The sequence below is a fragment of the Narcine bancroftii genome, chromosome 4 (genome assembly GCF_036971445.1).
Source record: "Narcine bancroftii isolate sNarBan1 chromosome 4, sNarBan1.hap1, whole genome shotgun sequence".
Classification (NCBI taxonomy): Eukaryota; Metazoa; Chordata; class Chondrichthyes; order Torpediniformes; family Narcinidae; genus Narcine; species Narcine bancroftii.
Window position 1 is genome coordinate 305,467,931 of NC_091472.1, and position 24,981 is coordinate 305,492,911.

The window sequence follows — 24,981 nt, forward strand, 5'->3', positions numbered from 1 at the left end:
CATGATCCCTGCTCTGACAGCCACCCGCCCTGCTACCTGAGCCCCACTCTGACAGTTCCCCGCTCTGCCGCCTAAGCCCTGCTCTGACAGCCCATGCTCTGACAGCCCCCTGCCCTGCTGCCGGAGCCCTTTCTCATGCTATTCAAGCATGAACTAAGCTCCCCTCCGCAGTTTAAGTCCCCCAAAAGCAACTACCACTTCCTCTTTGAATAACAGTCACGTTACCTGGGGAGAGGCGTGAGGGAGCAGGTGGTGTGAGTGAGTGGGTGGTGTAAAGGAGTGGGGCAAGGGGAGCGGGTAGCATGAGGAGCTGATTTGCTGAGGCACTGTGGGCACTCCTGGGCACCTGTGGCACGGCAGTGGTAGCATCCCGAATGCAGAAAGTGGGGGACTGGTCCACTTTGAAGGACCCTGAGTGCACCACGAAAGTGTGGCCACTCTGCCCAGAGCCGTGGCCTCTCACACCAGAGTCCACCTGACCCTGATGTCCGGCCTTCTGCCTCGCTTGGTCACCAGCTCCTAGCAGCTGACGCTGGCTGCTCATTCACTCACTGGCCACTCTGAGTGAGATGGCCCAGGGTGAACTACTGATCAGTATTTAGAAAAACTTCCATCGAAAAATGACAAAAAGTATTTTTTGTTAAGTGTACAGATGTCGTTAACATTTCAACAATAAACATTTGACAAATTAATCTGATTATATGATTTTGTGCCTGATGAAGATCATAATATCTAAAGCTCTGACAGCTGTGAAATGTTACTGTGCAGTCAGCTGGCAGTCAGAGCGCTGGGCATAATACATCACTTGTGACGTCACCGCTGGAGGCAGGACCCCCCCCCCCCTTTAAATCCCATGGTGCAGTGTGAAATGCTGCCGGGTTCAGCCCTCCCTGCCATTTTTCCCATTCCCTAGGCAGGTCGGCAGTGTGAAAAGGGCAGGGTGTGGGTGATGGGGAGAAGAGGTAGGAGCAATGGAATTGAGAGCCTTGCCAAGAATGGTGGGAAAAAAATAAAATAGGATAGTCATCAGAATAGATTCAGAGGAGCTAGGGCATCAGGAAAATGAAGTGGAATCTTCACTGGAAATAGAGTGGGAAGAGATATAGCATGGATAGAAAAGAGAGATGTAGGTTGTAATTAATACTGGTGCTAAATTACCTCTTGAGACAGAAGTAGAAAAGCCAAGGAAAGGAAGATTCAGATAGGGATGGTGAAATTGAGAAGAGGGTCGGAATTAACACTGAAGAATTTTCCATGAAAGCAGAGATCAGTACTGATACTTTCATCAGTGTACCAGAGAAGAGCTGAGGCAGAGCCTGAATCTCAACAAACAACCATTGCCCTACTATCACACCTTCCCATGCAAGCAAAGCAGATGCAAACTCTGCTATTCTACTCCTTCCCTTCCCCTTCCTTTCCATCCCAGCCATGAAGAGACTCGAAATTCTTTCCAGGTAAAGCAGCAATCCACATTTTGCGTTGCTAAAATACACTTGCTGCAAGAACACATTATAGCAATGTGAACATGTTCTACAGTCAGGGATCTGAGTCTTGCAATCATTCCAAGGGTCCTAGAGAATGGTTTCCTTTTGACTCAGAGTGCAACATCTAAGAGAGCATATAAGCTTTATCCAGTGGAAAACAGCCTAGTATATTGGCTTATTCATCAACAAATGAAAACAAACATTTACTACAGTACACCATTCACACGCCCTCCCTTATTTATTGCTCATTCACTATGTTGGCTAATCAGTAACAACAAACTGGTTCAAGAAGCCGTTTTTACCATTCACACTGGACCCACTGTTAACCAGTCCTCTGTGTCCATTTACACTCACCACCAGGCATCCCAGGGGAGAGAGGGGCACCTATCCTCCACTAATTTGTTCCAGGATACCCCATGTCCCTTTCATACTGGGCTAACTGGCACGCAGAATCTCCAGATCTCCAGATCATGCTCCCTCGGCGGTCCATCCCCAGGGTGATCTGCTCTCTGTGTGATGATTCACGAACATTTGCACTGGCACCTTAAAAGATAGGCAGTTAATTATTGGAATAAATTTCCAGTGTGAATGGGGTAAAATTCTCCACCACTACCACTGCAACAAGATGTGCCTTCTTCTCCTTGAGTAGTAGTTGGGATTTATCAGTCCATGGAGTTTAGAGTGGTAAAGAAGGCTTTTGATATGCTGGCATTATAAATCAAAGTATAGAAGTGATGTTGAGACTGTTCAAGGCATTGGTGAGGCCAAATTTGGAATATTGTGTCCAGTTCTGGTTCCCAAATTATAGGAAGGATATCAATAAGGTAGAAAGGGTGCAGAGAAGATTTGCTAAAATGTTCCCTGGATTACATTATCTAGAATACAAAGAAAGATTGATTAGACTGTGTCTTTATTCATTGGACCATAGAAGGTTGAGGGGAAATTTGATAGAGGTATTTAAAATTATGAGGGGGATTGATAGAGTATATGTGAATAGGCTCTTCCCCTTTCAGGTAGGTGAGATTGGAATGAGGGATCATGAGTTAAGGGTTAGGGGGCGAAAATTTAGAAGTAACATGAGAGGGAACTTCTTCACTCAGAGAGTGTTGGCTGAGTGGAAAAGGTGGTTACGGCAAAGTCATTTTTTTCATTTAAGAAAAAGTTGGATAGGTGCATGGATGTGAGGGGATTGGAGGGTTATGGGCAGGGTACAGGCAAGTGGGACTAGAGAAGACCATTTAAATTGGTATGGACTAGAGGGGCTGAGATGGCCTGTACTGTAATTGTTATATGGTAACATGGTAAAATGTTAGAAACCCGAATCACCACAATGGCATGCTTCCAAAGGGATCGTCTCTCCCATACCGATCATGTCTCCATGTCTGTGATGATGAATACCCAAAAGCAAGTAATAACTTGGGTGTATCATTTGTTACCTTTCAGCAACAAGACCATAAAGCATTGATTGATTACCCTTCATGTCCACATTCCTCCTCTTGTTCCACCAGCTCTGTGGATCTCTTGCTTCCAAGCTGGCGGCTACAATCTCATTCACTGTGGAAGTGGTTACATATGGGCTGTGAAAGGCATGTCTGGGCAGAGACTTTCTGGCTGAGTACAGTGTGGGCAGCAGCTATCTGGGCTCACCAGCTGATGGGAAACTGCTCAGTGATGGGGATATCTTTGGATGGGTGGAGCTCTCCCCTTGGGAGAGCATTCATAACCTGCTGCACGGAGTTTGTTGAGAGCCCACCCAGTTGTAAAATCACTTCAACATTGACTTCCAGCCATCAGGGTGGAACAGAAGCATTCAATGCATGTGTTGAGTGCCTTCTGCCTATTAGACTATTAAAACTGATACATCAGATGTTCCTGAGTGCAGATGACATCTCTCCTGATCTTCATTTCCTCGAGGTGAATTTCAAAAGCTTCATTGTGAGTAGCACCATGCCTACTCCCATGTATGACTTGCCATGACTGCTCCCAGGTCTTCCGAGCAATGTAGAGTACAAAGGGCACTTGCACTCTAGGATGTGCAGGTATGACTTCAGCATGGGTTCCTTTCAACTGATGGACTAAGCTTACGAAATTATTCCCCATTATTTTCATTCAGAATTCAGATTTAAGATTTATTGTCACATACAATCCTGAGATTCTTTTTTTCCTGTGGGCGTGACAGAATTACCATTAATTGGTAGTGCAAGAAATAAACTGTAAACAGATAATGCATGTAAGCAATCTGACTGCAATTCAGTGAGAACAAAGAAAATCAATAGATTGCATAAGTAAGAGTCCTTAAATGAGTCTCTGTTTGAGTTTGTGGTTGAGGAGTCTGATGGTGGAGGTTCAGCTATTCCTGAACCTGGTGGTGCGAGTCTTGTGGCAGCGATGCCACTTTCCTGATGGCAGCAGGGAGAACAGAGCATGTGCTGGGTGGTGAGGGTCTTTGATGATGGCTGCTGCCCTGATATACTCAAAAGTGGGGAGGATTTTGCCTGTAATGTCTTGCGTTGTGTCCACTACCTTTTTGAGTGCTTTATGCTCAGGAGTATGGGTGTCCCCATACTAGACAGTGACACAGCCAGTCAGCGCCCTTTCCACCACACCTCTGTAGAAATTTGTTAGGGTTTCTGGTGTCCACAAACTCATGAGGAAGAAGAGGCACTGACGTGTTTTCTTAACGATGTCATTGGTGTGTCGGGTCCTTCTTATAAAAGTGCTCTTTCAATAAATATAAATGTTCCCAAGCACCATATAAATTTATCTTGCATACAAGACCAAGACAAAATAGTATGGGTTGACAGTACCCTGATTTTTCAAGACATTTTTTTCATAAATTAATTTCTAAAGCCAGTTTATTTGCTTTTCACTTTGTCTCCCCTGCATCTTTCTCATTTTTGTTCAGCTTTTGTAATTAGAAAGGGGAAGTGTTATGAAGGTTTATTGAAATAATGACTATATTTTACAATGCCATTGGCTGCATGTTAGCCGTCTTATTGTATTATTGCAGTTTTATTTAGTTTAAAATAAATTACACCTTAATCATAAAATTCTATATTTAACTTTGTTAAATATTCATAAGAACCTTTCAAAACACTAATTAAATTGATTAGAATAAGTTTAATTGTAATAAAATTTAGAGGTATTGTACTTTTTATGTTTGGCGGGCAGCAACCTCCTTTGAAGAAGACCGCAGAGCCCACCTCACTGACAAAAGGCAAAGGAGGAAAAACCCAACACCCAACCCCAACCAACCATTTTTCCCCTGCAGCCGCTGCAACCGTGTCTGCCTGTCCCGCATCGGACTTGTCAGCCACAAACGAGCCTGCAGCTGACGTGGACTTTTACCCCCTCCATAAATCTTTGTCCGCGAAGCCAAGCCAAAGAGAAGACAATATTTGATAAATATATTATTTATCAAATAATATATTATTTACTTCAGCCTGCAGAAGCTCTGCTCTTTTTCTGAGAAAGTACGACCTGAACTTCAAATATTTCTGGCTGTTGCAGAATGAGAGGCAAATTTGCAAAAAAGTTATATTGATATTTTATCAGAACTGACAATTTGGAAAATTCACTTGGCATGAGTTTGTCTTGTAGCGGCAGTGGAGGAGGTTCAATTACGTAAACATTTTTTATACTTTTCCAAAACATCTGCCTTGCTGGGAACCAATTGTCCGTCAGCTTCCAGCCACCATTTATCAGTAAAGATCATCGAGTGAGTGGGGGTAATGTTTGGTACTGATGGCACTGAGTGAGAGGCTGCCTCACTCCATCTGACAGCCAGGCTGAGAGAGGCACAGCTTATCCAGCCCCCACCCTAAGCAAGCCCAACTGACTGTCTCAACCAATCGGGCAGACCAACACCTCAAATCCTACTGCATATCTCATCCATTGTGCTTGTCAGTTGACAATGAGAGTTTATTGTCATGCATATTAAATGGAGCGTACTGATGCCAGTGAAATTCTTACTTGCTGCAGCCATTCCTGATCTCTGAATTGGGCCTGCATGCTTTCATCATTCCCCACACTTGCCCCTCGCACCACTGCCACCTGTTCCAGAGAATTTCCATCACTGGGCTAGGTATGCAAAAGACAGAGAACCACTAAGGCAAAGATTGGGGAAACTTTCAGCATGATGTGAATGAACTAAAACATTGCAGAAGAGGCCTTGCAGAACTTTCAGAAAAAGTGCACTCCAAGATAGCGTGGTAGAGTAAGAAGTGGCGTGAGGCCACAACAATGTGAGGGGATGAATGTGTGACAAAGTCATGAATGTTTGGCAAAAGTGCTAATCAGCTATGTTTGTTGGTGGATAGATTTTGTTGTTGTGGTGGAACTGAACATCAATAAGCAGGTTGTCCGTGAGTAGGACAACGCTACTGCAGAGATGTCCTATTCATTAGCCCGTTGTTCACGGCATGCCTGCAGTTCACTTTAGACTGCAGGTGTTCTGGGAAATTGACAAAGGGTCTAGGAGGTAAAGTGACAGAATGGGAATGGCACCCTCATTCTAGTTCCAAGCTTTTTACACAGCATGTGTTCCGGGAAAATGGGAATATTTTCCTGGGATGCAGCAGCTGTGTAAATTGATAGCCCTGTTGACACACTTTCCTTCACCTCACTGATGACTGAGAGCTAATAGAGTGATAACTGGTAGGATTGGATGTGTCCTGCATTTTGTAAGCAGGACACACCAAGGCAATTTGAGATATTGTCAGATAGATGGCATGAGAGTGACTGGAAACGTTTGGCTGCTGGAACAATCAATTCCAGAGTGCAGACCTTCATTATACAACTGAGAGCTTGTCCAGAATTCTCAGTCATTTCTTGATATCATGTGAAACGAATTGAATTAGATGAAGTTGTTAAGTGTTTCCAGCATTTTCTGTTTGTAATTATGTTTATATAGAAGGAGAACTGATAGATGAATGAGGAGAAATGATTTATAGTGAGTGGGGAGTTTGGAAAAAGAGAATAGAATCTAAAAATTAAAGCCAGGCTTTTCAAAAGTAAACAGCTTGACACAGAGAGTGGGAATAATGTGGAATTCTCTTCCGTAGATAACAATTAATGAAAGATTAATTGATAGAACTTTGCAATACACAAATGTGCTGGAGAAACTCAGCTGGAAGAAAGAAGATGGAGAGATGGGGAAAGAGAGAGCACCTTGGGGTGGGGGGAATGGTTAAGCAGAAACTGGAGAAGTCAGTGATAATGCTCTGTCTGGTTTGATGGAATATTGGGTTTGTTCTGGAGCCTCAAGAACAGATGAGGCAGACATGGAGAAACTGAAGGGGATGGCATCCTAACAGGAAAGGAGTTGGGAAGAAGTGTGGAAGCTTGGTATGATGAAAGGGTTGGCAACAGAATAGCTAGAATAGTTTAAAAGAAACAGAATACAGAACTTTTATTTATTTTATAAACAAAAATTTACGATAACCTGACTTTATCCTCCAATTAAATGTTATTAGTGTTTAAATTGGATAGAGGCTTGATGGGTCCAAGTGGCTTACTTCCGTTCCTTTATCTTTTGATCTTGTGATTATACATAGATGATAAAAGGAAACTGCAAAAATAACCATATTAGTTATCAGTAGTTGGCTTCATCATGAACAATGATGAGTTGCACTACAAAGAAGGGGTGGAAAATCTCGTGATATGGTGTGAGAGCGACAAACTGAGTCTCAACGAGAACAAGATGAAGCAGATGATCGTGGAGTTCAGGAGGGTCAGGACCAACCACCCTCCACTACACATCAACAACTCTGTAGTGGAGAGAGTGAAGATCACCAATGTTCTTGGACATGCAACATTTCCTCACTTGTCAGGAGGGTGCAACAGCGACTGCACTTCCTGAGAAGAACGAAGCGGCCAAGGCTACTGGCCACCGTTACGTCAATCTTTTATAGCAGCTTTATCATGAACATCCTGGCTGACTGCATCAGTGTGGTATGGTTGCTGCAGAGAAATAGATCAAAGGTCAATCCACAGGACCATAAAAGTAGCAGAGAGGTTCCCTGGAGTCTCCCTCCCCCTCCATTGACATGATCTATCAGAATCGTTGTCTGACAAGAGCACACAAAATTATTGAGGACCCCTTCTGCCCTGCACACGGTATCTTTCAGCTGTTCCCGTCAAAAATTAGATACAGGAATGTCAGAGCCAACACCACCAGGCTGAGGAACAGCTTCTTCCCATGGCCAGTGAGAATGCTGAACAACCAAAGAAACTGCTCACATTAACCATCCAAGAGTCCTATATTCATAAAACAATATTTATTATTTATATGTATCTATAAATATTTGTCCTGCATATGTATTGTTTGTCTGTACGTCTGGTTGCATGTCTGCGTGTTTGGCACTGAGGTCCGGAAAACACTATTTCGTTGGGTTGTACTTGTACAATCAGATGACAATAAAATTGACTTAATATTATATGCAACACCAAACTCTCAAGCACAGACAGGAAAATGTTAAAATCATCCTCTACCTCAATGACAAGGAATGCTATTACTGCAAATACAGGTATGTGAATTCAGTCATAGTCAGAACAGAAACAGACGCGTTGGGCCCCAAGTCCACACTAGCTATGAAGCATTCATCTACACTTGGTAATTCAAGTGCTATTCCAGGTACTTTTTAAATGTGATTCCACCTGCTTCCACCACCTTCTCAGGCAATGCTTTCCAGATTGAAACACCCTCTGGGTGTAAATATTTCCCTCAGATCCCTTCTAACTCTTATTTCTTACCTTAAACCCATCCCATCTGTGATTTTTAAACTTCTCTGTATGGGGGCAATATTATTGCTGTCCATTCTATCTATGTGCTCTGAATTTCCATGCCTTCATCAGGTCCCCCTCTCAGCCTCCTCAGCTCCAAGGACAGAAAGCAAAATCTAACCCGGTGGTTCTCAACCTTTTTTCTTTCCACTCACACACCAATTTAAGTATTCCCTATGCCATAGGGGCTCTGTGATGAGGAAGGGATTGCTTAAGGTGGGATGTGGGTGAAAAGAAAATGTTTGAAAACCACTGTTTTAATTGTACCTAATTGACTTATTATGTGCACGGTTTCATAACTCCAAAGGAAATGGGCCAATGACAATTTTTCTCAAGCAAAATATTTCAGTAACAATTGGGTCTAGAGCAGTGATTCTCAACCTTCCCTTTCTGTTCACATCCCACCTTAAGCAACCCTTCCTCATCACAGAGCCCCTATGGCATAGGGAATACTTAAAATGGTGTGAGTGGAAATAAAAAAGGTTGAGAACCACGCAGTCGAACCCATCTCCCTTCATTGCTTCCCAGTATTTGAAATAACTACTGCTCAAAAGCGATAAATTACTTAAACGTTTTTTTTTTAAATCGGTTTGCAATCATCAATATTGAAAGCACTTTTTCAATATTATGCCAGTTAAATCTGTGATTTAGATATTTAAGATTACAGATAGAAGGCACTGCAACTGTTTGTTCCATTTAGTTCCGCATGTTTCCTCCCCCCCCCCCCACCCCACCCCCCACCAACTAGGATTACAAACGAACATATTGTAGCTGTTTTCAGCCATGTTACATTCAGACTGAAATAATTTCAGTGGTTAATCATTACTTGAAGTGTTCACTTGCTTTCATCAGAACCGGCGGGGATTAACCAGCAGAGAGTGGGCCTGAAACAGCTGCATATTTTAATTGATTTAATTGAAATAAATTTGAAAGAAAACAAACTGATTTTTTTTTAATGCAAAAGAATAGATGATGATTCAAGCAAAATACATGAAAGATTTCTTGTGGAAATAAGAATAAAATATGTTTGCAACATTTCTTGAACACCAGCTCCAAGAATCATTTGCTCCAAGTACAGATGCATAGCTTGTGAGAGTCACATTGTATTTTACTTAGGGTCTTCATAAGAGAACTAAGGCTCTTTATTGCAAGATGCAAATGTTTTTGATTATAGTGGAAAGGAAATAATCACACAAAACCTTTTTACCAAATATCTGTCTATATTTTTCCATCTTGATTAGAAAATATCCTGCATCCTACTTATAACATCAGGGCAATTAAATGTGTGCAGAATACGAATGATGTGAGCACTGATACGTCCACAGGAACAGATGTTGTTTGCATGATGGGTAGTCACTCAGCTCAAAATTGATTGGGAGTGTGATGTATCCCTCGTAAATGGGCTCCTCATTGACAGGGTGTATGTTGAATGATTGGAACCAGAAACACAGTGACATCTCTGATCTTCACAATAATTTAGTGGCTTAAAAGATTATGGCACAGTTTTTAAACCTCCTGTGGTTCTGCAAGATCAGCGGTAGAAGTGTTTTATTTGCAGGGTCGTTTTGCTTTGTGCATACTTTCAAACATATTGAGTACTGTGTTGATATTATAAAGACCACAGAATGATTTAAATCTCCTGTATTGTTAACTTCCTGGTAGCTCCTGGATAACGTTAACTTGCTGTACATCAACCGAAAATATCAAAATGCATTGGATTCCTTTAAAATAATTTAAAATTAACAATACTTCTGATAATCTCTAGTTTCTAACACTGAAATTTCAAAAATGGTTTCACATAATAAATTATTGTTGTCTTGGTTGGATTTCATATAAATGATGTTTGGTTTTTTTTCTGGGAAACAATAATGTGCAGGAGATTCAAGGTTATTTTATTGCCATGTACAAAACATTTGTCTACTTTTGTTTTCCCATAACAACACACAACAAAGCAGCACTGGTCCAGTGAACCTACCAAGAAGAGAAAGTGAATCAGACTCAGAGTTTATTGTTATGAACAAGTCATGAAATTCAGTGTTTTACAGCAGAATGATAGAGCAAACATTGTATTATAACCATTTTACAACATTACTATAAAAAAAATTAAAATAATAGTCCACGTAAAGTAAGACAGTGTCAATGGTTCATTGATTATTCAGGAATCTGATGGCAGTGGGGAGGAAGCTGCCCTTGAGCCGTTGAGTGCTTGTCTTTGAGCTCCTGTATCTTTTCCTCGATGGTAGCAGAGTGAAAAGGGCATGGCCTGGGTGGTGGGGATAGTTTAGGATAGAGGCTGCTTTTTTAAGACACTGCGCCATGTAGATGTCCTCAATGGAGTGAAGTCTGGTGCCTGTGATGTTGCAGACTGCATTAACAACCCTCTGGAGTTTATTCTTGTCCTGAGAGCTGGTGCCTCCATACCAGGCAGTGATACAACCAGCCAGAATGCTCTCCATGGTACACATGTAGAAAAACAGATGTTCTTCAGTGACATCTATATCACTGCCTCCTGTGCTCTCTTAATCTCCATAGCCACGAGGCTCCTGCCAATTCCAGTGGTGAACACAAGCTCCAGGCATCCAAGTCACCCTTCTCAGCCTCTGGTTTCTATTCCCCTCTATGATCAGGAAGGTGTCAACTCCTGAAACCCTTCATGAACCCTACTCACCATTGGCACCCTCATAAATTCTGGTTCCCATAAGCCAGATGACTCCTTTGGCCATCGAGCCCCTGTGGTCCACAGTGTGCTCTCTTATCCGGTAAGGTCTCCTCCCAGGCTTCTCCTTCTCGCCAGTAGGGTTGTTCTCCTACTGGGGCTGTCCGCTTCTCCCCCGGAGCCCTCAACTCTCATGGACTGGGCTCCAAGGCATGGGCACCACCATCTTGGGCATGCACCTCCATGGATTCTCCAGTGTTAACCAACCACTGATGCCCCTATTCTGTGGGCAGTTTAAACCAGTAGTGAGTTGTTAGTATAACAACTGGAGAGTAAGATCCCATTGGAGGAAAACTGGTAAGTCTTGGTTTAGCAGTGTGTAAATAGCTAACTACGCTTGTGTGGTGTTTGGCTGGCACAGGTGTATACTTCTACTCCAGAAGTGCACAGGCCGATTTAGTTTTAAGAAAGGTTTCACTCTTCCATTGACAACAACATTCAAGCAATGTAGTTAAGATACCAGTCTACACAGGAGGCACACAGGAGACTGCAGATACTGGAATCTGATGCCTTGACAAAGGACTCTGAGCCGGAACATTGACCATTCTTTTTCTCCCATTTTTTTTTCTGCTTGATTGATCACTGTCCTGTAAGAAGAGGATAGGAGACCACAAGAAAATCATTTAAATGTTGTGGTTAATCATGATTCTCAAACATGCTGGAGAAACTCAGCAGATCACAGCATTCATAGGAAGTAAAGGGTAGCTAACTTTTCAGGCCTGAGCACTTAATCAGGTATGTTGCCTGCAGGAAAAGGAGCCATTCATGGTTGTAAGGTAAAATCAAAAGTTCATTGATTCAGGGAACTATTATTGACTATATCATTGGTATTATATTGACAGACATTTAAACTGAGAGATTCAAGGATGATGGGGAAAGAGCAGGCAATGGCGCTGAGACCCAAATTGGATCAAACACAATTTTACTAAACGTCAAATTAGACTCATGGGGCTAATTATCCTACTGCTTCTATTTCTCATCTTCACACGGCATAGCAAGACCCCATTATTGCCCTCCATGAACAAGCCCATGCCATTTCTCTGTAAATCAATACAGTTGGTTTTTTTGTTCTTAAATCCTGGAAGTTATGTCAACTCACACTCATTCAACTCCCCTTTGAAGACCACGACTGACTCTGTTTCCATTACCTTCACCAGCATTGGATTCCGCATCAAATAGCTCCAGGGAAGATCTAAACTGTTCCTGCCATCACCGTGCATCAGACTACTGGGGGCATGCATTCAAAGATCTTTCTTCATTCACTGGGCTCTTCTCAGCAAACTTTGGAAGGACTCAATTGATGTCTGCCACCTGATCGACAGTCGCACCCCACGGCACAGACAATCTGGACTGTGGAAATGGAAGTGGTCACAGTCCCCAACCCCACACCAAGGTTCATTTCAGAGGGTCACAGGCTGAGGACACAAGAATGTAAGAAACAGAAGCTTGAGTAGATTATTCAACCCCATTCTCGGTCATTCTATCGGTCTCTTCCTTTACCCCACATTCACTTTCTCATAATTTCCGTCTTTCTCTATGCTTGGGTATCAAAGGATAGGTCTTGAAATATTCTGATTTTTTTTTGTACTGCTCTCTCTTTCTCTTTGGCTTGGCTTCGCGGACGAAGATTTATGGAGGGGTAAAGTTCACGTCAGCTGCAGGCACGTTTGTGGCTGACAAGTCCGATGCGGGACAGGCAAGCGCGGTTGCAGGGGAAAATTGGTGGGTTGGGGTTGGGTGTTGGGTTTTTCCTCCTTTGTCTTTTGTCAGTGAGGTGGGCTCTGCGGTCTTCTTCAAAGGAGGTTGCTGCCCGCCGAACTGTGAGGCGCCAAGATGCACGGTTTGAGGTGAGATCAGCCCACTGGCGGTGGTCAATGGGGCAGGCACCAAGAGATTTCTTTAGGCAGTCCTTGTACTTCTTCTTTGGTGCACCTCTGTCACGGTGGCCCGTGGAGAGCTCGCCATAGAACATGATCTTGGGAAGGCGATGGTCCTCCATTCTGGAGACGTGACCTACCCAGCGCAGTTGGATCTTCAGCAGCATGGATTCGATGCTGTCGGCCTCTGCCATCTCGAGTACTTCGATGTTGGCGATGAAGTCGCTCCAATGAATGTTGAGGATGGAGCGGAGACAACGCTGGTGGAAGCGTTCTAGGAGCCGTAGGTGATGCCGGTAGAGGACCCATGATTCGGAGCCGAACAGGAGTGTGGGTATGACAACGGCTCTGTATACACTAATCTTTGTGAGGTTTTTCAGTTGGTTGTTTTTCCAGACTCTTTTGTGTAGTCTTCCAAAGGCGCTATTTGCCTTGGCGAGTCTGTTGTCTATCTCGTTGTCGATCCTTGCATCCGATGAAATGGTGCAGCCGAGATCGGTAAACTGGTTGACCGTTTTGAGATTTGTGTGCCCGATGGAGATGCTGAGGTTAGACAAAATAGCCCCATTTTTCCCATCTTTCTTAAACAGTACCTAAGATGCTGTTAGCTTCTCTAAAAGGCAAGATGCAATGGACCTCATACCAAAGTACTAACTGAGAGTTCTAAGTTGATGGAGGCACTTGGTTGCATCAATTTGGCACTGCATATTTCAAACTATGGCTCTTTATTTACGCAAGTCCCAAAGATTTCCATTTGCTAAAGGTGCAATGACAGGACTTAGAGCTTTGCATGCAAATTCAGAACATACAAGGAACTTCAAAAGAAAGCATATATGCTTCATTAGTCTCTGTCGCAGATTTATTTCAGTGACAGGAAGAAGGGTCAGGACACATTCAAAGATGTCTCTGAATCACGGCAACTTTTCATGTGATCATCAGTGCTGCAGCGAAGTGATCTGGTAAACCACACTCAAGGAAAGGGCAAATCATTATATAAACTGTGTGGGGATAGATTCAAAGGTTGTGTACTCAGCTTTGTCCCAAATTGTGTCAGGAGGTTCTACATCTTGCACCTTTTAAGAGTAGAGGACTAATGACAGATGCCCGCTGATGAGAAAGATCTAACCTATGAAGATTAGGAATGTTCAAGTTCAGGTTTATTATCATCTGACTGTACAACCAGACAAAACAGCATTTATTAGGACCACAATGAATACATAGCACATAATAATTAAATATATACATAAATCCTTATTTTGACGTTCCCGTACCTCCTTCCTGATGGTAGTAGATCAAAGATCCTGCATGATGGATGGTAGGGTTCCTCAATAATTCTTTGAGTCCTATTTAAGTAACGCTCCCAGTGAATGTCAGCAATAGCAGGAAGGGAGAACCTTAGTGATCATCTCAGCCATTTAAATGATCCTCAGCATTGTCTTCTGGTCTGCAGCTACCAAACCTCAAGATAGACACTCTCAATTGTGCCTTTGTAAAATGCTGTCAAGGTGGGGACAGTAGTCTTAGGATGTGTAGCCTTAGGACCTTCCTGATTAATGAGGAGTGTTGTGGGTTCAGGATTGGTCATCCTTTATATAAACACCTTGGAACTTGGTGCTCTCCACGATGGAACTATTGATCTGTAGTGAATAGTGGTCACCTTCAACCTCCTGAAGTCTACATTCATCTCCTTTGTCTTGTCCACGTTGAGACTTCAGTTGTTGTTCTTGCACCATTTGATGAGCCTCCCTACCTCCTCTCTGTAAGCTGTCATCATTGTTGCTGGTGAGGCCCAACTACCGTCGTATCATCTGCAAACTTGATTCTGTTAGAAATGAATCTGGCAGCATAGTCGTGAGTCAGTAGCGTGAACAGTAGCTAGCTGAGCATACCAGGGTCAGCACCAAAAGGGATTGCCCTCCCAAATGAGGTACTGTGCCCCCTGGCTGTCAGACCCACCCCCATCCCATCCCACATCACTATCGTTAGACACACACTAGCAATTCTCCATCTGCCACCAGCTGTGTCACTAGCGTGCATCAAGCGTCATTAGCGACTAGTGGCATTTGATGCAATAAAAAGAATGCCCTTGTGTCCTACATCAGAGGGGCGTAAATGACAGGTAGGTCCCAGCTCACACCCCCACCCCCACCCATTGAATGAGAGCCCTTCTAACATGCTAATGCCCCCCTCTAACATATGTTCTGGCACTGACCTTGGAGCATACAGTCTTGAGGTGTACCAGTACTCAGCGAAAAAGACCTTGAAATTGTGCTGCCAACACAAACAGATTATGGTCTTTTGGTCAAGAAGTCCAGAATTCAGCTGCAGAGAGTGGGGTCGAGTCCATGCCAGGACAGTTTATGCAGCAGGCCTCTAAAATATGATCGTGTTGAATGCCAAGCTAAAGTTAATGAACCTTGTGTATGAGGCACTATTCCCTAGGTGGGTTAGGATAGAGTAGAGGATGAGAACTATAGCATAAAACTGTGGAGCAGTTTGGAGAGTAGGCAAACTGGAACGGGTCCAATGTCACTGGAAAGTATGAATTAATGCCTTCCATTACCAGTCGCTTAAAGCACTTCATGATTACAGAGGTTATTGCCACTGGGCAGTAGCATTTTGTTCAGTTATCTGCGGTATCTTGGGCACCAAGATGATAGTAGCTTCCTTGAATCCTGCAGGTACAGTGGACTGCTGCAGAGAGATATTGAAGATATCCATTAGGACCTTCGTCAGCAAGGCCATATAGTCCTTCAGGATCCAACCAAGTATGTCATCTTGTCCTGCTGCTATGTGTCAGTTCACCCTGGATAGGATCCTCCTCACTTCACCTACGGCTATGCAGGGTGTCTGTTCTTCAGGGATATGAGATGAGGCTCTATTTGGTGGCACATCTTTTTTCCATCAAACTGTGCATTGAAGATATTTAACCAGTCAGGAAGGGACGTTTCATTGTCACTGACCAGCAGGGTTGAATTATCATCAGTTATTTTGAATACCTTGCCACATGGGCCTCATGTTGCCAGTGTCACACAGGTCTCTGCAGATTCTCTGTGTGTGCGTATGGTTTGCCTCACCGGTTCTTACTGCCGCCAGACAATAAACCAAACTTTTACAGTTAAATGAAGAACTAATTCCTGAAATTAATCCCTCAAAATCCCACCTAATGTCAGCTGTGGCATAGTGGATAGCAATGCTCTCATTGAATATAAAGACTCCTGATGCCATTCCTGCACAGAAATGCTGACAAGCAAAGGAAAAGTTAAGCTTGGCTTCCATTTGTTTTCCCAGGTGGATAGAGGAGAAATTAATGGAATTACATTAAAGAATAGGGGAGCCAACTCAGAGTCCAGGTCGATATTTATCCCTTGATCAACATCAGTGATACAAAGAAATTTGGTCAGTCACATTGCAGTTGTTGAGAGTTTGCTGGGTTTAACTTGGCTTCTGTGTTTCCCCCACAGGACAATAGTGGCAGCATTTCAAAAATACTTAATTGGCTGTAACTTTTACTTTAATGGCCTAATCTCGCACCTTACTGACTTTCTGATGGAATGTGTAAAATCCCAGGACATCCTGGCTAGCCACCACACACTCTCTAGCATTGAAAGTGTTGCATTGCCAAAGTTCCCATCTTTCAGGTGAGACATCAAATTAAAACACAATCCACCCTGTCAGATGATGGAAAAGATCTCTGAACAAAGAGAGCAGGTTACCCAATCTTCTGGCCGTGATTTGTGGCTTAAATAACACCTACAACTGGCTCCAGTGTCATTTCTCATTTACGCAAACTTTCCTGCCACCTCAGTACACAAGCTGCTTTAGAAGATCTGTACAATAACTGCATGTTAGAGTATTCAATCTGAGTCCATTGTGTGTATAACAGCATGAGGGTTGGAGTTGCTGCCTTTCTGTGGGCAAAACTCCAAAGAGTTTTTCACGATTAATAAATGGTCAAGAAAATAAATTAACGATAGAAAATCAATGGAAATGAGTTTGTCCAATTTTCAAGCCTCAAAAATTTGCCTCGCACTGGATTTGCTGAAAAAGCTCCCAGAGGAGGAATGGGAATGGACAGAGTGGCTGCACGAGCCTGCTCCATCATTCAGTAAGATCATGCCTGATTTATTGCAGACCCCTCAGCTCCATCTAATTTCTTGTTAAGAGCTGTGAGAGTGGAACTTTGAATAAGAGGAGGAGTGTTTAAAAAGTACCGAGAAAGATGAGTGCTTGTTTAAATTTCTCCATTGGCTACTTTCCTGGAGCTAATAAATGGAAGAGGATATTTAGTGGAATGACCAGCATAAGAGTGGGACAGGGGTTACAGGGATGAAATCACATCTAGAAGGCAGGAGGAAGGTAGCTAGGTGACAATCAAGAAAGGGAAAGGGAACAGTGCAGGGATCCAACTGGCCAAAGTATTTAGGAACATAGGAAGTAGGAACAGGAGTAGGCCAAAAATGGCCCATCGAGCCTGCTCCACCATTCAATACGATCATGGCTGATCTAATTTATGACCTAAAGCCACCTACCTGCCTTCTCCCCATATCCCCTAATTCCTCTATCATGTAAAAATTTATCTAACTGAATTTTAAATATGTTTAATGAAGCAGCCTCAACCACTTCCCTGGTTAGAGAATTCCAAACATTCACTACTCTCTGGGAAAAACTATTTTTCCTCATCTCTGTCCTAAATCTACTCCCCCGAACCTTGAGACTGTGTCCTCTCGTTTTAGTTTCCCCGGCCAGCTCAAAAAACCTTCCTACATCTATCCTATCCATACCCTTCATAATCCTATATGTTTCTATAAGATCTCCTCTCATTCTTCTGAACTCGAGCGAATACAATCCTAGATGATTTAATCTTTCATCATAAGTCAACCCCTTCAGCCCAGGGATCAACCTAGTAAACCTCCTCTGGACCGTCTCCAAAGCCAGTATATCCTTCCTCAAATATGGAGACCAGAACTGGACACAGTACTCCAGATGCGGTCTCACCAGTAGCTCATACAGTTGCAACATGACCTCCCTACTCCTGAATTCAATTCCTCTGGCGATGAAGGCCAACATTCCATTTGCCTTCTTAATAACCTGCTGCACCTGCAACCTAACTTTTTGCGATTCATGCACAAGCACTCCCAAGTCCCTCTGAACAACAGCATGCTGTAGTTTTTCACCCTTCAAATAATATTCAGCTCTTTTATTTTTCTTGCCAAAGTGGATAACCTCACACTTACTAACATTGTACTCCATCTGCCAGACCTTTGCCCACTCATCCAGCTTAACTCTATCCCTCTGCAGACTCTCCACATCCTCATTACAATTTGCTCTTCCACTCAATTTGGTGTCATCCGCAAACTTGGCTACACCACATTTTGTCCCCTCCTTCAAGTCATCAATGAACAGTTGTGGGCCTAACACTGACCCCTGCGGCACCCCACTTACCATTCTCTGCCAACCTGAAAAACTCCCAATTATCCCGACTCTCTGCCTCCTGTCAGACAACCAATTTTCAATCCGGGCCAATAGACTTCCCCGGACTCCACTTTCCTGTAACTTACTGAGAAGTCTCTTGTGCGGTACCTTATCAAACGCTTTCTGGAAATCCAAATATACAACATCAACCTGTTCCCCTCTATCCACCGCACCCATTATATCCTCAAAGAATCCGAACAAGTTTGTCAAACAGGATCTTCCCTTTCTAAAACCATGCTGCGTCTGCCTGATTGAGCCCTTACGTTCCAAAAGTTTCACTATTTCATATTTAATGATGGCTTCAAGCATTTTTCCAACTACAGACATCAAGCTAATTGGCCGATAATTTCCAGTCTTCTGCCTACATCCCTTCTTAAAAAGTGGCGTGACATTTGCTGTCTTCCAGTCTGCCGGGACCTGCCCAGAATCCAAGGAATTTTGGTATATGACCACCAATGCATCAACTATAACTTCTGCCATTTCCTTCAGAACCCTTGGATGCATATCATCAGGACCAGGTGATTTGTCTGGCTGTAGTCCCATTAGTTTCTCCATCACTACTTCCTTTGTAACAACTATTTTATCAAGGCCCTCCCCAACATTCGCATCCTTAACTCCGCACTTGGGCATGCTGGACGTGACTTCCACCGTGAAGACTGACACAAAATATTTGTTTAATGCCTCGGCCATTTCCTCATTTTTTGCTACCAGTTTTCCTTTCTCATCTCCAAGGGTCCTATGTTAACTCTGGCCACCTTCTTCCGTTTTATATATTTATAAAATTTTTTGCTTTCTGTTTTTATATTTTTTGCCAATTTACTTTCATAATCCTTTTTCCCATTTCTTATTACCCGCTTTGTAACCTCTTGTTGTCTCTTAAAGTTTTCCCAATCTTCCAGTTTCCCACTGCTCTTTGCAGCTTTGTACACCTGGACCTTCAATTTTATACTCTCCTTTATTTCCTTTGTTAATCACGGTTGATTTTTCCCTCCCTTGCTGCCCTTTTTCCTGACCGGAATATATTTTTGTTGAGCATTACAAAATATTTCTTTGAAAATCTTCCGCTGTTCCTCAACTGTTTAATCAATTAGCCTGTGCTCCCATTCCACTCTGCCCAATTCTTCCCTCATCCTATAGTAGTCACCCCTGTTTAAGCATAATATATTAGTTTTCGATCTAACTACTTCCCCTTCCATCTGAATGAGAAATTCAATCGTACTATGATCGCTATTTCCCAGATGGTCTCTGACTATTACATCATTTACTCTACCTATCTCATTGCACAACACTAGATCCAGGACAGCATTTTCTCTTGTGGGTTCCTTAACATGCTGCTCAAGAAAGCTATCGCGGATGTATTCTATGAAGTCCTCTTCCAGACTCCCACGACCAACTTGATTTTCCCAATCTATGTGGAAGTTAAAATCCCCCATGACTACTGCCGTATCATTATTACATGCCTCACTTATCTCTCTATTTATTTCCTGTGCCACTAAATTATTGTTATTTGGTGGGTGATAGATAACACCCACCAATAATTTTTTCCCTTTGTTATTCTTTATCTCTACCCAAATGGACTCAACATTATGCTCTTTAGATCTTGTATCATTCCTCACTACTGCCTGGAGCTCATCTTTGATTAAGAGTGCAACTCCACCTCCCTTACCGTCCTGTCTATCTCTTTGCACCACCTGATACCCTTGAAAGTTTAATTTCCATTTAGGGTCACCTTGTAGCCATGTTTCCGTGATGCCTACCAAATCATAGCCTCAAGTTCACTAACCTTATTTCTAAAACTGCGGGCATTCAGATAAAGTGCCCTTGTGGTCTTTATCCTTTTAATATCTAGTGACTTCTGTAACCTTTTCTTTTGATTTTTCTGCCCACTATTTTTCTTTGTAATTTTCTTAACACTATCATTGACCCGAAAACTCACTGCACCATCTGATTTTTTACATTCTCCTCCCAACATTACTTTTCCTATTTTACTTTTCCTAGCCATTACTTTATCTTCCCTACCCTTTTCCCTATCACTCTGGTTCCCATACCCCTGCCAAATTAGTTTAAACCTTGCCCCACTGCTGTACCAAATATACTTGCCAAAATGTTTACACCTTTTGGATTTAGGTGCAATCCGTCCCTCTTGTAAAGATCATGCCTTCCCCAAAAGAGATCCCAATGATCCAAGAAGCCAAATCCTTGCCTTGTACACCAGCCCCTCAGCCACACGTTCATTTTCCTTATCCTTACAATCTTTTCATCACGTGCATTTGGAACAGGTAGTAATCCCGAGATCACCACCCTAGCGTTCCTGTCCTTCAGCTTTCGTCCCAGCTCACTGTAATCCCTTTTCATTACTCCTCCCTTTTCTTGTCAATGTCGTTTGTACCCACATGTACCAAGACATCAGGCTGCTCTCCCTCTCTTCTCAGAATATTTTGGACCCGATTTGTGATATCTCGTACCCTTACACCAGGGAGGCAGCACACCATGCGGGTATACTTATCTGGCTCCAGAACCTCCTGTCTGTACCCCTGACAATGGAGTCCCCAGTAACTACTGCATTCCTCCTTTTCCTTTTCTTTTGCACCACTCTGCCAGGCTCATTGCCATTGACCTGGCGCCCGTGGCCATCTTCTGTCCGGTCATCTCCCTCAACAGAATCCAACACAACATAACTGTTGCTGAGTGGGATAGTCACTGGTGTGCTCTCCGCTTTTCTCGCTTTTTTCTTTCCCCCCCTGACGGTTTCCCACTGACCTGACACGGGTTCTGGAGTATTTATCGGCCTGAAAGTTGAGTCGATTAACTCTTCACTCTCCCTTACAAGCCGCAGGTCATCAATCTGTCAGAAATAAAACTTCTCACACATGAGTCTCTTTAAAACTGATGACACGACAAGCTTTATTTACAAGTCTGCAGAGTTGGACTCAACTGGTTTCTCACCAGTTAAGCCCCGATACATACAGTGCATTGATTTTTATACCTTTATTATTTGCCCTTCCCCTTCTTATTAATACTGTTTTAATTGGTTAGTATTACAAAAACATTCTAAGTATAACTGCATTATTAATTATCACGTTCGTTACGTACGCTGTGAACTCTACATTCACTGAATTCTGTTTCTCACACTTCTTATCAATCCTTTGTCTCCTGCATGTCTCTCACTATGACCATGAAAAGATAGGTTTAAAAAAACATATTCAGCAGCTCCTTCTGTCCTTGACTGCTAGTAAACTCTCTGTCCGTTCTGGCTTCCCTGTTTATGATTAATCATCACATTTTAACTTAAGTCTTTTTAACCTAAATTCTCTATATCACAAATCTGCAACTCCATATCCTTAATTCGCTCCCTTAGTAACTGCATCTGGGTACACCTGGTGCAGATGTGGCCATTTGGGAGAGTGGAGGTCACCCATTGTTCCCACATCTGATACTCAGTACAGAGCACTAACCCTATTAGCATGACTCTGAATAGGAAGGCAAATAACTCAGCTTACCTTTTTTCCTTGCCTGCTTTCGCCGAAGCCTGATAAGCCAAAGCCAGGAAGTCTCACTCCTTCACTGCTCCACTCACTCACTGAGCCACTCCTCACTGGCCGCTCCCTCCCCTTTCACTCCTTTTATTGGCCCCTTGACCAATTAACCCTGTCACTTTCAGCAAGCTCCTCCTCCTTTGACTCACAGCCCGACTCTCTCCAAGCTCCTCCTCCGACTCCCAGCCAAACCAAGTAGGCCCAAGCCCCGGTAAGCCCCCGATGTTAATAGCTTACCTTCTCCTCACTTTCAGCAAGCTCCTCCTCCTCTGACTCACTTTCAGTAAGCTCCTCCTCCTCTGACTCACAGCCTGACTCTCTCCAAGCTCCTCCTCCGACTCCCAGCCGAACCAAGATTTATGGGTATCTTCAACAACTCACTCCTGTTTCAAGCAGGCCTCCATTTGAACCAGTGCCCAAGAAGATTATGCCTAAATAACTACTGACCAATAACACTCACATCTACAGTGATGAAGTGTTTTGAAAGGCTGGTGTTGAAGCATGACAGCACCTGTCTGAGCAGTGATGTGGATCTGTTCCAATTTGCCTACCACAAAACAGATCTTCGGCAGATGCCATCTCACTGGCTCTAAACAATGCCCATGAACACCTGGACAACAAAGACACATACACCAGGATGGCATTCAACACCATCATCCTGTCAAAGCATCAACAAAATCCAAACCTGTGTAATTGGATCTTGGACCACCAGAACCCAATCAGTGAGGATTAGCAAGAACATCTCCACAATCTTCATTAGTATCAGAGCACCAAAGGGCTGCATATTTAGATCCCTGATCTACTCACTTTACACCTATGACTGTGTGTCTTAGATTGACAACAACACCATCTCCAAATTACCTGATGATATTAAGGTAGTGGGTTGTGTAAAAAGGGATGATGTGTCAGCATTCAGGAGGGAGACTGAAAATTTAGCTGAACAACAACCTCACACTCAATGTCACCAAAACCAAGGAGCTGATTGTGGACTTTAGGAAGGGAAAACCAATGGTGTATGATGCAGTGATCATTGGGGGATCAGAGGTGGAAAGGGTGAGCAAATTTAAATTCCTGGGAGTCACTATCTCGGAGGTCTCTTCCCTGGACCCAACACACGAATGTCATCGTGAAAAAAGCACATCAGCACATCTACTTTCTCAGGAAATTGTGGAGGTTTGGTAATAACATTGAAAACTTTGGTAAACTTCTACAGATGTGCAGTGGGAAGTGTGCTGACTGGTTGCACCATGGTCTGGTATGGAGGCACCAATACAGCACTTTAAAAGCCTACCATGTGCAGTAGCACATTCTCTTTACTCCTTGGTCCTGACTATGAGAAGAAAGCTCTGCCAAAGGTAGTAGACACAGCCCAGTATATCACAGGCAAAACCTTCCCCACCATCGAGAAAATTTACATAGAATGCTGCCATCAAAGAGCAGCAGCAATCATTGAGGATCCACACCACTCAGAATATTCTCTGCCCTCGCTGCTGCCATGTTATGAGTGACCAAATAGGCTCAGTGGGTTCACAGAGAAATTAGTTCTGACACAGGCTAAACAAAAGAAAGGATGATATTTTTACACACAAGGGGAAGACACAAAACAACACTTGGTACTTTAAACAATGCAAACAGCCACATCGGATACAGCGATCTCCGATACCAGTGGCTGCTTGCTCTCTCTCTCTCTCTCTCTCTCTCTCTCTCTCTCGCTCTCTCTCTCTCACTCTCTCTCTCTCGCTCTCTCGCTCTCTCTCTCTCTCTCTCGCTCTCTCTCGCTTTCTCTCGCTCTCTCTCGCTCGCTCTCTCTCTCTCTCGCTCTCTCTCGCTCGCTCTCTCTCTCTCTCTCTCTCTCTCACACACACACACAAATGTGCAGTAACATTTGCAGTAGCATTCAGTAAGTAGCACACTCTTACCATACAGGGACTTCAACATGGACTCCTGGTTCCCTGTTTTAATGGGGTATGGTCCAGTGCTAAGTATTGCCACACAGTACTATGGTCCCACTCTCAGTGGAGTGCACACCTTACTAGCAACTCCTCCAGCAATGTTCACAGTTTGTGACCCTGCATACAGCAGCATTCATAGTCAGGACCAAGGAGTAAAGAGAATGTGCTTCTGCACACGGTAGGCTTTTAAAGTGCTGTAAATTGGGGAGTCCCGTTCAGGTAATCACTCAGTGTTTCAAAGGGGCCAATGGTTAGGTATGCAGAGCCCAACTTGATCGGCAGGTGATGCGACCCAACTAGATTTCAGACAGAGAGGCCACATGATGCTCCACAATCCACACTACATGCCATCAGGAAAGAAGTGTAAGTGTCACGAGACTCATAACACCAGGTTCAGAAACAGTTGGTGACTTGAGGTGAGGAACTCACACAGGCTGTGGGCTTCTGCCAACTACGGTCAAAGGATTCACACCAGGCCGCGGACTGCTAGAGACTGGCTCTAGTCTGGCTGAAGGGTTACTAGGTATCAGAACCAGGAAGCAAGAGGGTGCTGGAGGCTTCTTGATCGTGTCAGAGGTGTGCATCTGGAGCTCAGGTTGCAAATGGTTCGCATGGAAAGCTGTTGAGCTACCGAAGCTGTGGGAGCACTGGAGAGGTAGCCATGGACATTCAGTGACCCTGAGGGGACTCTCTTTTCTGGCTGTAAGAGGCACTGAGCAAGTTCTGCTGATGGTGAATCTTTCTCTGCCTTATGGTAGACTGAAGGGAATTTCATGTAACATCACATTTTCCATTTTATTACGTGTCTTGAATCTTGAGTTGCTACCCCTCCACCATCATGCTCCTGAACAACAAATTGAATCTGATACTCATTTAAGGACTCTTACTTTACACATTATTTATTACTGAATGTACATTAATATTCACTTTATTCTGTGTTGCACAGTTTGTTTCCAATTTTCTGTTTATATTTCTCACTTTTGTATCTTTTCTTGAGTTCAGTTTTATTGCACTACCAATAAAGTAGAAATTCTGCTGAGCCCGCAGGAAATAAAATCTCAGGATTGTATGTGATGTCATGTATGTACTCTGAGCTTTGAATTTTTTGAACTTTGAGCCCCTACGGCTCTGCCCCTCAAATAACACGGATCCCGTTCT

The 24,981-nt window shown here is 43.3% G+C and overlaps 1 long non-coding RNA gene across 4 annotated transcripts in view; it reads right to left on the reverse strand.

Annotated features, from left to right (window-relative positions):
* LOC138762208 (uncharacterized) overlaps positions 1-24,981 on the reverse strand; it is a 170,733-nt gene that overhangs the window by 69,269 nt on the left and 76,483 nt on the right. For 3 of the 4 annotated variants that reach the window (XR_011356824.1, XR_011356823.1, XR_011356822.1), the window contains exon 1: positions 21,836-21,926. The exons of the other annotated variant lie outside the window; for it this stretch is intronic. This is a non-coding gene — a long non-coding RNA (uncharacterized lncRNA). Of the gene's footprint in view, positions 1-21,835; positions 21,927-24,981 lie in introns of those variants that run through there. 4 annotated transcript variants of the gene reach the window in all.